This window comes from Abramis brama (assembly GCF_963993115.1).
Source record: "Abramis brama genome assembly, chromosome: 8".
Classification (NCBI taxonomy): Eukaryota; Metazoa; Chordata; class Actinopteri; order Cypriniformes; family Leuciscidae; genus Abramis; species Abramis brama.
The window spans coordinates 32,745,645-32,751,834 of record NC_139970.1 but is presented as its reverse complement, the minus strand read 5'-3'; positions in this window follow the sequence as shown (position 1 = coordinate 32,751,834).

Genomic DNA, 6,190 nt, shown 5'->3' with positions numbered 1-6,190 from the left:
CATCATAATAGAAGGCAGCGTTGAGCAGTCTGGCCGCGTGGACAGTCGGCCTCTACGGCATGCTTTTCTCACTTGTAGAAAGGCTTTTGGAACCCTAGAGTGACACTAGTTTTATAAAGTGTACATTTGGACTTTTATGTGAATAATAAAAAAAATAGAAACAATCTATCTGTCTTTATTTATAGCCAACATTCACTGTGCAACTGATCTGTCCCTGATTGTCTCTTAGCTGTGAGATCTGGCTATATGGAGCCATTTAATGACATAAGACAAAAGTAATTGTAAATATATAATTAAGACCACATAAAATGAATAACTTTCAATCACTATATATTCACAAAAATGTAAAGGGGAGACTGGTGTTGTCATAACATACCAGAAGTTTTTTTTAAATAAAATGGTCTTATAATAATTTTGTTAATTCTATTCTCCAAACTACAATTAGGCCTACAATATGATTGTATTTTAAGCTGTAGGATGACATAACAAACTGCACTAATATATATTAATACAAGGCTCTAACTATATGATCAAGGGTACTTTTCAAAAATGTTGGGGAAAGTTGTCTCATTTGTTTTTAAATGTTGTCATTTTAATCAAATGAATTAATTCATTATAATATCTGTTAGCCAGAACAAGGGTTTGATTATTTTGTAGGCTATATTATAGTTTAAAGTATTTATTTTCTGTTTCTTGAATTTGTGTGCGCTTCATAAATGTTTTATTGGTTAAACTTTGCTGAAAAGTCCTCAAATTGTGACACCGTGCTCAAAGATCTGTTTCATTTTTAAGGGTAATAACATTATAATTGTTTAATACATTTTTATAGTAAAGACTTTAAGGTTTCTTTTATAGAAATACGCAGAGAAACGTTCAAAATGTGCGATATAAAAAATAGCCTATATTTTCATTTCAGGACAAAGAAAAAGTCTGTGACCCTTTCTCTCTAGTAATGAGTTTGACAGAAATGCTTTTAATGTTTGATATCTAGGGATATGTAAAAAGTCATGTGAGAGAATTTTGTCAGCTTGTTCTTGACCCACTATTTTTTAAGAATTTTTATGATGTGTGTTGTAATAAAATCTTTGATGTTTTTTTTTTTTTTCTGTGGCAAGTTTATTTTAAGCCTGTTTTAGTGCACTTTCACCTTCATGTGAGCGTTTCAGACTGTTGACAATTGCCATTTTAATCCAATGTTCAAAGAAATTTTTGTAGGATAGCAGGCTAATTCAAATATCAAAATATTTTGGCAGGTATGATTTCTTTGTTGGTTTGTTTTCATAACCTCGGTGTCTCAGAGTATTATTAAGTAAAATCTTTACTCTGCTTTCTGTTTGAAGATATAAATAGCGTGTACTGCCATCTAGTGGAGTAATTATGCAACAGTGTTTTTCAATTTCAAACTGTAGACGCTGTATGCTAGTCCTTAAACTTCTGACTAGCTCTTTCAGTGAGGATAGTCTACACAGTCTTGTTATATTATTAAATCATTATAAAAAAAAGTCTAAAATTCATAATAAAATTATGTGTAATGTGTAATGGAGGCAATAAAAAAAGCCTCTGTATCAACATGCGTGTCTTCAGTTCTCTCGCAATTTGAGTAAACAAGAGCAAATAACTGCAAAAACGAGCAAAACATGTTGCAAATCAAACATGCAAATAAGAGGATGTAGCCTATTCGTATATCCTGAACAAACTAGCTCAGTGGGAATCAGTCAGGCTTGTTCTCGATGGCCCTCTTTCCTCTTTTTCCCTGCTGTGAACAACGTGCTCTGTCAGTGATTAGCAATAACACAGACAATGGGTGTAATTTCGGTAGGAGGGCACATGGGCAATATTAGACCTTTAATAAGCACACACACACACATTCTTGTTCTCTGTGCCTCCCCGTACACAGGTAGCCTACAGACAGTTTAAGACATGTTTTTTGATATTTCTGAGTGATTTTGTGCAACAGACTCCTGCAAAGGCTCCTGCAGTTGCAGATTTCTGCAGATGCTCGAAAAGAGCAGAGAAGGCCATCACTGGCTCCTCCACTGTCTATATGCTGCACAGGTACACACACATGCTGCATACTCCCGGGGTTGCTAATGTAATGGCTTTACATTGATTCTGTCCGACTAGATGGCTTGTTTTCATCCCTTTTAGGGAGCAGTGCCAAGGTTTTAGCCTCCTGTGATGTGAAAAGTGTGTGTCCTTTTCAGCACGTATCAAACACCTCACATGATATGTTGGCTGAGAAGGGTATACTGTCCTCGGAAAGATTTTTTTAATGTATCATTTTACCATACAGTCAGCCATATCTGTTGCCATGGTACCATACATTTGTAACTGAAGCACTTTGAGTGGATTGACTCACGGCATAATTATAAGAACCAGATCTTTACATCCCAGGCGTCAAGACAACGTCTCTGATAATGTGAGGTGGAATTATGTTTTAGGAATAAGAACATTTGATCTGACAGAAGGCCCTGAGCTTCAGATATATTTATTATATATATTAAAATATTCTATATGTCAAAATCCTTTATTGACAAAATGTCCCAACAAAAATGGCGATATCCAAAATCCTTGTGGGGACATTTTTTGGTCCCCATGAGGAAAACAGCTTATAAATCTAGGTGATGTTTTTTTCTATGTAAAAATGGCGAAAGTTTTCTGTGATGGGTAAGTTTAGGGTTAGGAGATTATGAATGTCCCCATAAAACATGAAAACCCAACGTGTGTGTGTGTGTGTGTGTGTGTGTGTGTGTGTGTGTGTGTGTGTGTGTGTGTGTGTGTGTGTGTGTGTGTGTGTGTGTGTGTGTGTGTAGATTTAAATTTTTAATTTAGATATCAATTTTAAAAATGTTGGTTACATTTAGGTGTAATATTCGCATATATCCCTGGACACCAACCAGATGGAAACACTTCAGGAATTTGTATCATATACTGAAGAAGATGCTCACAAATTAGATACTGCTGTGGTCAAAGGAGACATTCTTTGGCAGAGATAAAAAGAATATTGGCTCTATTGAAAGATCACAGTTTGCTGCCTTTGATAAGACATCACTTAATTTTCTTTCTCATTAAAAAAAAAATGTTTCAATGTGTTATTAATTTCATGACAAATTGTGGCCCGTTTAAAATAATAATAACATAATCTCTCACATTAAATGCTTATTATTAATACTTAGGCAGAAACAATTATTTAATATCATATTACTGATGACAATTTGCTTCATGTTCAATTTAAGCTCTGATTCTGTAGGTCATTAATGGTTTTTAATTGCTGTCTCTTTAATGTTATTACATAAGCTACTTATTTTTCTGTGCATATTGGTGAATAATAGTTACATTTTACCTACACAAAAAACTAGATTCAATTTATATTTTACTGTTCATTATTAACCTTGTCTGCCTACTTTGATCAGCCTTGAACAATGTTTGAAAAACAATTATTTAAAGACTAATTGCAGATCCCACCTCTTTATTTGAAACCATTGCCTTTTAGGTTGCCCATTACACAGTTTCAGCTCAAATTCGTCGGATCATTCGCACTCTAAAAATCTGAACGTGAGCTGTGCTGAGCTCAGACTGTAGCCCTGAATTACAACATTTAAATTGTATTTATGCTTCCATTGATTTCCGTGATGCAGAGGTGAGTTAAATTCTCAATCTACACCTTGTCACTCACATCAATGAGATATTACACCACGGTAAATACATCTGAACCACAGCTACCACAGTCTGCCTGAGCACAGATCCACTGATAACTATGATGGGAGTTGTTGGAATGATTCTTCACTCAGTCAAATCCAATGCCGTCTAATCTTCTCCTGCTTTTTCTGAATTATTCAAACAGATCTTGAAGTAACAGAGGCGTCCGACAGCGAGCAAAGCTCCCTATGAGAGAGCTTCAGATAATGTGAAATGAATGATGAAATTCTGGGAGCTGAAATGAAAGACTGATGTGATGCATGTTCAAAGGTGGGGCCCGGGTCCCCAGGCCCTTGGGGCGCTCAACAAGCCTCTTTTACCTTTTTTTTTACCCACGGATGAATGTGCTGTAACGTCTTTGGCAAAAATAACCAAAACCTATTTCCACATTCACGTGGCATGCGGGCATGTCAGGGAAAGAAACGGCTCTTTGTCCAGCATTGGGGGCAATCGCACAACTTTTCTTCTCATGTTTGAGGAAAAAAAAAACAAGATCGAAATCTCAAGTCAATTAATAGATGAAACACATTTTTCTAAAATAGGTTACTCATTTTTGTAGGAAGCATTTAGGGGGCAATTTAGTTAATGCATGAAATAATTCACGCCATGATGTAACGTCAATTCCTTTTTATCTTGAAAGGAAACTGGCTTATCTGCCTTTTAATAGCACATCAACAAACAAATAGCTTTAAATACCGTGATGTTCTTCGATTAATATTGATGACTTGCTACTTGACCTTGGTACTTGAGTGTGATTAAATAAAACAATAATAGGAATATGCGCACAATTATGTTTATAGTTCAGTACCTTGCTATAAAACAAATATTAAACTTCTCTGTGAACTCAAAATGGAAATGTTTTTTAGTGCAGTTCGCATGCAACATTCTTGTAAAGCATATCCAGCGCTGAAGTCCAAATCCTGAAAGTTTCCCCAAATTGAAAAGCTTTTGCCCAGTTGTGTGTGTGTGTGTGTGTGTGTGTGTGTGTGTGTGTGTGTGTGTGTGTGTGTGTGTGTGTGTGTGTGTGTGTGTGTGCGCGTGTGTGGTTGTGTATTAATGCATACTACCTGATATATCATTCTAGGTCTAATCATTATGGACTAAATGCAGTTATTATTGTGTGTATGTGCTCTGGTGAAGTATGATCTCTGCAGGTCATACACTAATTCCCTATTCATGTATGCATTGTTAAATCAGACACTTATTTTCTGAAATGTAAAAATAAAAAGACAGGTGCAATTACAACTCAACTCGATCATGATGCTTGTCTATATCAGTAACATTTTCTTTTTGAAATTATATTGGGCAATGAAAGTTCCTCCTCCATATGTACCGTTAACATCAATATAGCATGAGAAAATCTCCATGGATTTTCAAAGGCATGATCATCATTCCCATTCCCCATTGTGATCTCAAATAAAGAAACCAAACATCTGAGAGCAATTGAAGTGTCTTGTGAAATCTGTTCTTCCCACCAAGCATTGATTTATTATGTGAATTACAAATCTAAATGTTTTTTTGAGTTGGGTGGGTGTCGTTTTGTGCTTTTATTAAAAATCATGAGGTACAGGGTGGAATAACTATTAAAGTATTTCAGACTGTGCTGTAGATCATATGGTTTTCTGTGTTTCCCGAAGCATAATGGTATTACAGCAGTTGTTTAAACAATTTATACACAGCGATGGCTGTAAGGAAATCATTAGATGTAGGCCTAAGAAGTTTCTTTCTGTTAAGTGCAATGCCTAATCTGGTGTTACTGTAAATTTCAGGAACATTACAGGGGGCTCCATATTACTAGTTTGATCAGTCTAACATTGTGGCCATTAGAATTAAGTTATCAGGACACTGCATGGCACTAATTCAGTAGTCTAATGCAATTTCCACTGCACTTTGATACCTTTTTGTTCAGCGTCATATTTAAATAATATTCTACTCTTAAACAGAATATGTTCACATAGGCTATTAAATAAGTAAAGCAAGTGAAAGTAGTATTCTAAGAGAAACTTAGTTTATTTAATAACATGGTGGCACATCAAATGAATAAAACACATTTTAAATATGAGTAAAAATCATAGTAGCTATCATTGAACAGAAATATTTTCCCCTCATATAAAAATCTTTAACATTTGCTGAGCAATAGCTATATACTTAAATTATGATAGTTCCAGAGCATTAGTGAAAATTAGTTTCCGTATATGTGTCTAGATCATCTTTGAATAGAGAAAATTGTTTAGAAGCAGTAGGCTAAATTTTTGTTGTGAAATTTAGCAAGTAAGAAACACAAATTAATAATGTAATATTTCCCTATATTCTCTTTTGAGTGATCAAACAAACCAAAGAAAATATATTTAGAACAAAAAGAAAAGTCACTTACAAAATAAGATTGGATAAACATGATCAAATCTGACCAAAGTTTCTCTGTGTGGGTACATTGCCAAAACAAGTGAATGAAATCATCCTCAGAAGAGTGACAAAAACAGCAATTCACTTC